At 38.3% G+C, this 12,412-nt stretch overlaps 1 long non-coding RNA gene across 1 annotated transcript; it reads left to right on the forward strand.

The window, feature by feature from the left end:
* Positions 1-6,792: 6,792 nt before the first annotated feature.
* On the forward strand, positions 6,793-8,657 carry LOC136225629 (uncharacterized). Its single transcript, XR_010687200.1, has 3 exons — positions 6,793-6,923; positions 7,748-7,816; positions 8,394-8,657. It is a non-coding gene; the product is annotated as an uncharacterized lncRNA (long non-coding RNA).
* The last annotated feature ends 3,755 nt before the right edge of the window (positions 8,658-12,412 follow it).

A 12,412-nucleotide genomic window follows, 5' to 3' on the forward strand; every position in this document is an offset into this window, starting at 1 on the left:
TGGCCACTGAGGGCTAACTTGGTGTGCTGGTTTATGCCCAGCTCGCCAAAACTTGCTCCCGGTGGTCCCCAGACTACGATTTTTCACCATTCTTGTCCGTGTTTGACCTGCACGCAAGCATTAAACTCCAAAAATCATTAGTCCAAAGGCTAAATTGACTCACCAGTCTTCGGATTTGAGTAAAAACTCCTTTTGGTGAATCAATTAGCCAAAATAAATAAGGTGAAATTCAAGTGTGTGCTGTTTTTACGTTATTCCATCCAAAAACACTTAGAAAAGCCTAAAAACTATAAGAAACGCTAAAGTAAGTGCGAAAACTAAATAATTGATACAAATGCATAAAAGTGCAAGAAATACTTGCTTATTTGTTAAAATCAAAGTAAAAATATCCTAAAAATTTTACCTAAAGATATGGGGTTTTGACCCATATCATATGTCTGCTTATGCTCTTCCTCTATTATCCTCCCTAAGCGAACCGGACTCGGATACCACTTTATTAGGGACCAAACAATAAACAATAACCAAACAAGAAATAATAAAGAAAAGAGAAAAAATGAACACAAGACGTTTTAGTGTGGATAACCTCTTCAACAAGAGTAAAAAAATCACGGGACTCGTTAGCCACTTTAAATCTCCACTATAAAAGTTTTACAATTTTTGGATAAAGAAAATTGTAAAAGCCCTCCCCACCCTCATAAACTCAAATCCCAAGTTAAACCCTCTCTAGTTAAGTAGTATGAGATTATGACATTTTAACTATTGAGGGATAAAGTCTATTTATTAGGGGAATAACCCTTGAGAATTCCATGTCTAGTCAATGTGGGAATTAGCGAGCTATTTCAGCACCGGCTACCCAACATTGACTTTTTGATGCCAATGTCAGCATTCTTCTTAAGAAAAGAGAAAGCAATGGAGGCTATGGTTTTAAGCATACCTTGGGGGATTCTCTTAATCTTCTATTTATAGTCTTCTCATAGTCATTATTAGGATTTTAGGCTGTCGTTTTCCTATTAGATTATCACTTGATCCAATAAGAGGCCTCCATGTATATCATACTTCTTTGGTTGTGTTCACACTGAACTCCCCTAGACGATGTCATTGGCCTTTGTTCGTGGTCAATCATCTGGATCCCAATCACATGACTATTGGACATTCAGATGGGTGTATGTTGGGCATTGTGTGTGTCCTTGACACACAGTCTAGTTATATATGGAGATTCCTTCGTTGACCTTTATCTGAATCACCGTTAGGTGATCCCGGGACATCCAGGCAAAACCTCCCACTGAAGTTTCATTGATAAAATTCACTTGTTATCGCATCATATTGAGTCATTGATATTTTATTTCTACTTATTACTTGTTACATTAAGCCTCTAATGACTAGAAGGACCAACTTTGAACATAAAACTCGATTAATATAATTTTATGCATTTATTGTGTGTTTGAAATTTGTATATTTAACAGTCCAAAAGATATATATATATATATATATATATATATATATATATATATATATATATTATATGTGTAATGTAGCTATAGATAAACTGTAAACATCTTATTTGAAATCGTAAAAAACAATTTCAGACATATAAGAAATGAGTAACACTCTTTTTAATGAATTAAATATTCACAAGTAACTCATTTAGCAAGGATAGACTTCGTATGTGTTTGTTTCAACTTTTCGAAGTATCGTTTAACGTTTCACTCCAAACCGTAAAAAATATAGTGTTTGGTTATATTTATTTATACAACAACTACTTTTAGCTTTTTTTTAATAGAAACAATAGCGTTTTGGAGTTTTTCACGAAAAGTTCATTTTTCAGCTTTTCATGAAGCTTTATTTGTATCTATGTGATGTTGACAAAATTATCATTTCTATTTCCATAAAAACACATTTTTTCTTTAACGTTATTCACATCTTTATAATATTATTTTCAAAAGAAAAATATTTTACTTCGTTTCATAAATTATTAGTTTTAATTATTATTTAGTTATTTAGATTATTTTTATTAATTTTATTAATTTGTGTATTATAAGTTTTATTTGTTGGTTAATTTAAAAATGTCCATATTAGACAGTTTACTTACTAACAACAATAATTATTTATAATTTTATCAAACACTAATAATTAATTAGCTAATAACAAACCGTTAACATCAATAATAAACAACTAACTATAACAACAAACAACTAATATCAATAATTATTAACTAACAGTATGATAAAATTAAATAATGAATCAAATGTTAAAGTAAAATATTATATTATGATTTAATCCACCAAAATTAAAATTATCAATAGGATGTTTTACTATTAAAATTGTAATTAGAAAATAAAATAATTAAAAGGGTTATCTATCACAAACAAATTAATTGGATGCCAAATTGTCAATATATTAGGAGGCCACCCGTAACCTGGATACCGATACTTTTCGCTCTGGATAATGATCTTTTTTTAAAATCTAAATAGACAATAAATATGAAGATATTATATACTAAGTATTTATGAAATGAGAAGACAAAATGTAGGTGTACATCACTCTATTTTTGACATTAGATCTTGAATGCTGTTGCCATTTAACCATCCACATCAGAAACCGCGGCCAGAATTTAATACGAAATTTAGTCAAACAAATTTGCCAGATTTTAATTTAAAAACGGTTTGATTTATCTATTTTTTTTTTTTTTTTTTTGTAAGACAATCATTGTATGATTATACATGCCCTTTATCTCTCTAGATAAACAGCTATCGTATAATTGTTCCTATCCTTTATCCATTTGTTAACCAGTACCTCCTAACCGAAAATGATGTAGATTGAAATCGATTGGAGGTTTTAATCGTAAACTAACAAAGAATACAAACTTCTCTAGCTCAAACTAGAAGGTTGAGTAAATCCAAGGATTGATAATCCAAGCTCCAATAGAGGCTCTTTAGTTTAATTCATTCAAAAGTTCCTAAACATTACAAAGAAGAGAGTTTAAATACTCTCCAAAATAACAAGAGAAAAGACTAAAAGCCCATGAATAGGGTTTTGGACAAAACATTTGTAGAAGGGTAGGATAGGAAAGGAAAGAGTCCATGGTAGTTTAGTAATAAAGGGTTAGTGGCAAAACAGTAAATAAAACCAACAGTAATGGTCCCCTCTTGGTAAGAACTTGGAGGAGAAGTATCCTTCCAGCAGAGTGCGCCCCACGCCCCAGGAATTACGCCCCGCGTATTTGAGTCTCTGAACTTGGGGACGCCTGATGATGCTCCTTACGCGTGGCGTATTCGGGACTACGCCCCGCATAGTTGAGCTCCTGAACTTTGGGGTTTCGTAGGTTGGGCTTTACGCGTGGCGCCTCCGGAGTTACGCTCCGCGTAGTCGAGCTCCTGAACTTGGTGGCTCTGTGGGTTGGAATCTACGCGTGGCGTCCTAGGCATACGCCCCGCGTATTTGACCTCCTGAGGTGATTCTCGCTCGAAGTTGTTACCTGCGCCCCGCGTACTAGTCGGGACGCCCCGCATCCCTGAGCTCCTTGACACTCCTTCGGAAACGGGGATCACCACGCTTCGTGTCTTGCTAGGCACGCCCCGCGTGATGTGTTGGTTGGCTTGGCTCTCGCCTTCCTTCGGTGGATTCTCCCGTGTTCCGCCTCGTAGCTCCGGGCTCGGGCTTAGAGGAAGGATGCCCTCATCATTCTCCCCTTCTTTGAAAGAGTCAGACTCCGTCTCGGGTACCTTAGTTGGCAACGATCCATCCGGCTTCCACAAGCTCAAATCCTGCACGTTAAAAGAAGAAGACATTTTCCCTAGCCAATTGGGAAGGGTTAGTTGGTATGCATTGGCACTAATTTTCTTCGTGATCCGGTAGGGACCATACTTCCCTGGCCTCAACTTGCTACTTGGGGCATGTATAAGTCATTCTTTCCCCAAGTACACCATCACCTCATCCCCAACCTCAAATTGTATATCCTTTCGGTGCTCATCCACCTTGGTTTTGACCCGACTATTTTTCTCCTCAATGCTATATCGGACTTCTTGGTGCATTCTATGATAGTCGTTGGCCAAGTTGTGTGCGGCTACACTCTTCTTCTCCCCCTTGGGAACCTCGCCCAAATCAAGTGAATGGTTGGGTGCTTTAGTGTATACTATCTCGAAAGGGGACTTCCCGGTAGTGGAACTCACGGCGGAGTTGTAGGCAAACTCGGCTTGGGCGAGAACATAATCCCACATCTTGGGTTTGTCTCGACATTTGCTTCTTAATAAATTTCCCAAGGTCCATTTTACCGCTTCGGTCTGTCCATCCGTTTGGGGGTGAGCCGTGGTGCTAAACTTCAATGTGGTTCCAAGAATGGCCCAAAGAGTCTGCCAAAAGTGGCTTACAAACTTCGTGTCCCTATCCGAAACTATGCTCTTTGGGACCCCATGTAGCCTCACAACCTCACGGAAGAACAACTTGGCAATGGCGGTGGCGTCATTAGTCTTCCTACACGGGATAAAGTGGGCCATTTTTGAGAATCTATCCACCACTACAAAGATGGAATCCATACCCTGTTGAGTCCTCGGCAGCCCCAACACAAAGTCCATGGAGAGGTCTTCCCAAATAGTCTCCGGGATTGGGAGATGCATACGTAATCCGGCATTAGTAGCATGCCCCTTGGAGGTTTGTTACGCCTCACATCGCTCCACGATGTATGCCACATCTCTCCTTACTCTAGGCCAATAGTAACGGGAGCTAACCGCTTCAAAGGTTTTGTCCCTTCCAAAGTGTCCCCCCAACACCCCTCCGTGTAACTCTCGAATCACTCTTTCTCGTATGGACGTATTTGGAAGGCACAATTGGCTACCCCTCATGAGAAACCCATCCACTAACTGATATCCACTCTCTTCGGTACCTTTCCTACACTTCTCCCATTCAAGCCCAAAGTCCGGATCCTCCTCACACTCTCCCTTGATGTGCTCAAAATCCACTAACTCCAAGGCTACTGTTTTCAAGAGAGCTATCCTTCGGCTCAAGGCATCCGACACTTTATTTTGTTGACCCGCTTTGTGAAGAAGTTGGTAAGGGAACTTATCCACGAAAGCGGACCATCTAGCATGCATGAAGCTCCGGAGTTGCTTTTGACTTCCCAAGTATTTGAGGGCTTGGTGGTCGGTGTACAACATAAACTCCTTTCCGATGAGATAGTGCTCCCACGTCTTGAGAGCCCGCACTACCGCATAGAACTCCTTGTCATAGGTGGCCCACTTCTGTCTCGAGTCACACAACTTCTCACTGAAATAGGTTATGGGCCTCTTATCTTGCATTAATACTCCCCCAACTCCTAATCCACTCGCATCACACTCAACTTCGAAGAGTTTATCGAAATCTGGAAACGCTAAAATCGGAGTGGTACTTAGCTTTTCCTTTATCAAGGCGAAACTTCTCTCTTGCTCATCTCCCCACTTGAATCCTCTACCCTTCTTCAAACACTCGGTCATAGGAGCCACAATAGCGTTGAAATTCCGGATGAACCGTCTATAGAAGGTAGCCAACCCATGAAAGCTTCTAATATCCCCAACGGTCTTCGGAGTCGGCCACTCCCGAATAGCTCTAACTTTCTCTTCATCAACCCGGATACCACTCCCACTGACCACATACCCGAGAAACACCAAGCTCTCCATCACAAAGTCACACTTCTTAGTGTTGGCAAAAAGTTGGTTCTCCCGAAGCAAGGCTAGTACGGTCCTCAAGTGCTCCACATGTTCTTCCAATGTCTTACTATGGATGAGAATATCATCAAAGTAGACCACCACGAACTTCACAATCACCGGACGCAATACTTGGTTCATCAATCTCATGAAAGTTCTCGGTGCATTGGTCATCCCGAATGGCATCACTAGCCACTCATACAATCCATCACGCGTTTTAAACGCCGTCTTCCATTCATCTCCCACCTTGATCCGGATTTGGTGGTACCCACTCCTCAAATCAATCTTGGAAAAGACCTTGGACCCACCCAATTGATCAAGCATGTCATCAAGTCGGGGAATTGGAAACTTGTACCGAATAGTGATCTTGTTGATGGCTCAGCTATCCACACACATCCTCCACGACCCATCTTTCTTGGGTGTCAACAAGGCCGGCACCGCACATGGACTCATGCTCTCCCTAACATAGCCCATTCTTATCAACTCTTCCACCTTCTCCTTCATCACTTCACTCTCCTTGGGACTCATCCGATAATGAGGTAGACTAGGCAAGCTAGCTCCCGGCACAAGATCGATATGGTGTTGGATGTCCCGTAGGGGTGGTAGCCCATATGGTAACTCCTCTGGGAACACATCACGGAACTCATTAAGCAAATTCCCGACTTCTTCCGGAATTTCTTCCCCTTCGCTACCTACCCTCTCCGACGGTGTACTAGATTTCACCATCATTACATAGACCGTTTGACTTTCCTCACACTCGTTGATAAATGTAACATCTCAATCTTGTGCATTCATGACATTTAGACACGTGCATTACACGATATTAATTAGAGAAAATTTTACATCTTACATGTTAGTCACCCCATGATAGATTCAAATAGAGTGTAAAATCGGGATAACGTGTAAATATAGAAAATAAAGGTAAATGTGTCTTCAAAGCACATAAACTAGATGAGTAGTTAACAAATACATAATTAGCATGATAATTGATTAATTATAGTATTAGTTTAACACTAATCATAAGTGTAACAATGAAAGTGGATGTAGTTGGAAATACACAAATTGGTTTGGACAAATTTGTAACAATGCTAACCTAGATGGATAAACATAATGATTTAATAAATATAATAAAAAAAAACAAAGGATATAGTTCAGATTTATCCTGAACCTTTTGGGTAACAATTCCTTAAAGAACAAAAAGAGAAAAAGGAAGAGAAGAAGAAGGATAAGAAGAAGAGGTAGAAGAAGGTATGCTGTTCACTTGTTTTGTACACTCAATTTCGTGTCTTTAGAGTCCGATTTTGAGAATCTTAAAGAGATAAAGTTGTAAGGTTATGTCTTAGTTAAATTCCAGAATTCGTTTCATGCTATTTGGGTACGTATACTAGGAGATATGATAGTATCAATCAGACTAGGTCTAATCTGCAATCTGTACTTGAGTTGTTTCTTTTTGTATAGTTTGGGACATCTTAGGGTCCGAATTTGAGGAAGGTATAAAATAAAAGTTGATCCTTTATGTGTTGAGTAAACTTCTGTAAAGTTTGGTTAGGATTGGATAAGTAAGTAGTGAGAAAATCACTAAGGAAGTGTAGGTGTGCTGTGTTGCATAGATGCTGAAACAGGGTCAACTTGTAAATTTTACTGGAAATTATGTAGAGCTCCTAAAATTTTGATATTTGTATATGTTATACCTCTATATGTCTAGTTTTCTTACCAAAAATAATCAGAGCAATAGGAGTTATAAGTTTTAAGTTATGATTAAATTAGCAAAACTGGTCCAGGTGCATTGATGCTGAGATAGGATGCCAAAGAAAATTTTTCCATAAATCGGGTGGTTCTGGAAAAATTATAAACTTTTCATATGATCTTCATATATGAGTAAGGAGTATAACAAAACAAGAATTAGGTCAGTTGGTTTAGTATAGAGAGAGTTACAAGGTTTTTGGTATGGACGGGTTATTGAGAACTATTATGTGATCTTGAAGTTTACGGAATAAAAGAAGAATAAGAAAATGAAATTTGGTAAATAAAGAATGAAGTCTCTTTAATCATATGTGAACCTATACGTATAGATACTCAAAACTTTGAAGACATTCCGGAGGAAGGTACAAGTCGCCGTCAAGGAAGCTAGCGGCTTCGTTGTGAGTATAAACATGATATGAATATTTTGGCTTCTGAAGTTGTGATTGAAATGTTGATATGACTTGCTACTTTGTGATATAGTGCATTGTTTTGCTATGTTTGATGCGAATTGATAAATGATTGAAGTACTTGTGATGGAATGACTGAAATGCAAAGTATGTGTACATGTTGCATAAAACGTAAATGGCGTTGTGGCATACCGGTTTAGGCACTTATGACTACTTGATTATATGGACTACTTGGACCTATATGGTCAGATATATGGACTACTTGGACCTATATGGTCAAATATATAGACTACTTGGACCTATATGGTCATTTATATGGACTACTTGATTATATGGGCCGAAAGGTCGAATTATGAAATTACAAGGCTGTACAGCAATACCTGTGTTACCGTTTACCTGCTACTTGATCCCTGGAAGTGTCTAGCTGGTGGTGTCACAACAAAATGAAGAAAAGGCTTATCATTTGCATATGCATGAATTTGTACATGTGTATGTGTATGTGCTTTATAATTCATTGATTGTTTATATTCACTGAGTGGCGACTCATATAAATCGCTAAATTTTTCAGTTGGTTGATGAAGTAGATGACCAAGAGGTTTTAGAAGGTTCAGATATTGTAGATAGCATGGATGAAAGGTCGGTTGGCTGTGTTCCATCTCGTGCTCTCTCCTCTCATTCATAGCATGTAGAATATTTGAAGTTTGGGTGAACTACAAACATAGTCTGTAACATATGTAATCATAAATAAAGTCTGTAATTTAAATGGTTACATATATGTATGTGTTTTTATATGTTTTGACTGACTATGAGATATAGAATCAATATTGTCTGATATGTGTTAAAACTAAGTGATATATGGCTGACCAGAAACCACGTGTCCCAAAAATACAACCCGATCTATCCAAAATTCGCATTTGCTGAATTTTGCATCTAACTGCTTCTTCCTCAATATCTGTAACACTATTTTCAAATGTTGTTCGTGTTCCTCCTTACTCTTTGAATACACCAGGATGTCATCAATGAACACAATTACAAATTTGTCAAGGTACTTCTGAAATACCTTATTCATTAGTGCCATAAACGCTGCTGGTGCATTTGTCAACCCAAACGGCATCACAAGAAATTCATACTGTCCATATCGAGTTCGAAAAGCAGTCTTTGATATGACTACTTGATTATATGGACTACTTGGACCTATATGGTCAGATATATGGACTACTTGGACCTATATGGTCAAATATATAGACTACTTGGACCTATATGGTCATTTATATGGACTACTTGATTATATGGGCCGAAAGGTCGAATTATGAAATTACAAGGCTGTACAGCAATACATGTGTTACCGTTTACCTACTACTTGATCCCGGGAAGTGTCTAGCTGGTGGTGTCACAACAAAATTAAGAAAAGGCTTATCATTTGCATATGCATGAATTTGTACATGTGTATGTGTATGTGCTTTATAATTCATTGATTGTTTATATTCACTGAGTGGCGACTCATATAAATCGCTAAATTTTTCAGTTGGTTGATGAAGTAGATGACCAAGAGTTTCTAGAAGGTTCAGATATTGTAGATAGCATGGATGAAAGGTCGGTTGGCTGTGTTCCATCTCGCGCTCTCTCCTCTCATTCATAGCATGTAGAATATTTAAAGTTTGGGTGAACTACAAACATAGTCTGTAACATATGTAATCATAAATAAAGTCTGTTGTAGACACCGAGTCGGAGGACCTGTGACGAAAACCTGAAAACAAGACAGTCGAAGAGATTGATTCCGGAAGTTTTGAAAAATATATAAAGAATAATAAGCGAAGGAAAATTGACGGCACGGCGCGGGCACGCAACGGCATCCCGCACGCGGACGACGATGGTCGAACGCCCGCTTGACGGCTCGAGACGTGCGCGCGGCGTCCTTCGGACGCACCGCGAGTGGCACGCTCTCAACGTCCGAGCAATGCCTGGGACTGCTGGCGGTGCGCGCCCTCGTGGGCCGTTGAGCGCACGCGCCTGGCAGCGTGAGACGCGCGTTCAGCGGCCGCGACGTGCGAGCGTCTGGCTGCGCGGAACGCGCGCTCGGTGGCCACGGAGTGCACGCGTCCGACGGCGCGGGGCACGCCCCGAGGGTCGCCGGGCGGGCGCCCAACCACGTCGGGCGAACGCCCAACGCGTTGGGCGGACGCCCGACGAGGGTTGGGCGCGGGCGCCCAACCTCGCGTTGGGCGCTCGCCCAACGCCGTTGGGCGATCGCCCAAAGTTGGGCGATCGCCCAACATTGTTGGGCGGCCGCCCAACAAGGTTGGGCGGTAGCCCAACACTAGGTTGGGCGGCCGCCCAACCACAATGGGCGACGCCCAAATTTTTTTGGGCGTCGCCCATTGTTCCGAGATCCGCTTCCCTATATAAGGGCACGGATCCCAAGGTGAGGAGGAGGCCTTTAAGAGGAAAAACTTTCTCACTCTAAACATTTTTAGAGAGAGAGAGAGTGGATTTTTTTGAGAAAAACATTTTTTTTCTCAAAAATTCCAAATTTCCTAAGTTCAATTTTTACTAAATTTTGATTAAAATCGGGAGCTCGCGGTTCGTGGAATCAATCAGCTTCGACTGTCAGATACCGAATCAAAGGTATTATCCGAGGACTAGACTCTTTATTTTATTTAATTTATTTCTCTCATTCTATTTATTTTTTTTATGCTATAGTTTTTATTCCTTTAGTCATTTATTTATTTTGTCACGTTTTATTTAGTTAGCGTATTTATTTAATTTTCGTTTCGTGTTAAATAAAATTCGGTTTTGTTTTAAAATAAAAAACCTCGTTTTGGATATCCCAATACGAACCGTGATCCGATAAAAAGGTAGTTCGGGTATCGAAAATGTTGTAATTATAAGTTTTTTTTTAATTTAAAAGAGGTTTCCAAATAACGTTTTAAAATAAAAACATCGTTTTAGGAACTTCCGTTTTCGATTATGATCCATTTTTGGTAGTTCGGAAGTCCAAAACGATTGAATTAGATTTAATTTAAGGCTTTTGAACAAATCTGGAAAATATTGGAGTGCTGCTGTAATTTGCCAATTCTGTCAATAAAGGCTGTTTACCGACGGATTTTCCGTCGGTAAATCTGCCATAATGTAAAAAATGCCATTTCAGTCCCTTTTTCTTAACTTTTAGACTTTTAATCCTTAGTATATATATATATATATGATTATGTAATACATGTTTTTCAACTTATTTTAGAACTTTAGTATATATATCTATTTTAGAATATTTGTATATCTCTTTTTATTCTATTTTGTAATATAAGTATAAATATATATATATGTATTTCCCTTTTTTATTAACTTAGGTTATATTTAAATATTTAAATATTAGTTACTTGATATTTTGAGAAATAATGAATAGACATTAGCATATGGTATTTTTGATATTTAAACTATATTAATTATGTATATATATGTATAGTCTTTTTTAGAATATTTGGGTTATTTTAGTGATTATTGAGTTAAATCATTTTTAGATAAGTATTACTTTCTTAGTTATAGGATTACTTATTATTTTCACATTTCAAAGTATAAGATATATTGCTCTTATTATCTTCATATACATATAATGATTTTTGGTTAAATCTTATTTTCTTACCTTTTCTTTTTGATTTAAATGTATACATATATATATATATATATGGTCTAAAACCATTTTCTTTATTCTTTGGGCCTATTCATGGGTCCATGTTCCAAAAGGACTTTAGTTGAGTGTGAATATTAGTTTAAATAAGTTTATGGTTGTAAGTATAACAATTAGAGAGTCCATTAAGTAAGTGGGGAAAATAAATCACCAAAAAGAGAGTTTTTAATTAAATTATTTAAGCTAATGAGCTTTCTTAGATCTCTAATGTAGATAAATAGAGTCATTTTTATTGATATTTCAAATCGTCTTCAAAACACCACGTTTTAAAACCTTAGTCCGTTCCAACGACGGATTAAGCGAACATTGTAATCAAAATCGTTTTCTTTGTTAATAATGGAGATTTTGAATCGCTTTCTTAATGAATTTGTACAAAATAAAATTGACTTGTATGTCTAACCACGTTTTCTTATTAAAAGGCTTTTACTTTGACGTTTTCAATTACTCGAGCCGTTCCAACGGCGATTCGGGTAAGCTTCATCAAACGGGGTTTTAAAACGCGCCTAAATCGTTCCAACGGCGATTAAGGTGCGAACCATGTAAATAAACTCGTTTTGGGGAAATAAGTTAGCGTAGAATAAACACACAACATAACATTTGAATACGGTTGTAAATAAATCACTTCTTTTCCCCTCCCCTCTCTGCGTATGTATAAACATAAATGAGTGATTCTTTACTGATGTGGCTTTTCAATAATATATGCTCAAAATGGTTTCTAAAAAGAGAAAGAAAAGGGTTTCAAATGAATTTTAAACTTAAAGAAGTATACGATTAGTCCGTTATCGCCTAACATGCTGAGTAGGAGGCCGGTGGTTCATAACCGGGCGATGTCGGGGTGCCTAGTAGCCTTTCTCCGGAAAGGAACTAGCCTTCTCGGCTCGTACCTAAGTTTCTCGAACCCACAC

Source organism: Euphorbia lathyris, chromosome 4, assembly GCF_963576675.1.
Source record: "Euphorbia lathyris chromosome 4, ddEupLath1.1, whole genome shotgun sequence".
Lineage (NCBI taxonomy): Eukaryota > Viridiplantae > Streptophyta > Magnoliopsida > Malpighiales > Euphorbiaceae > Euphorbia > Euphorbia lathyris.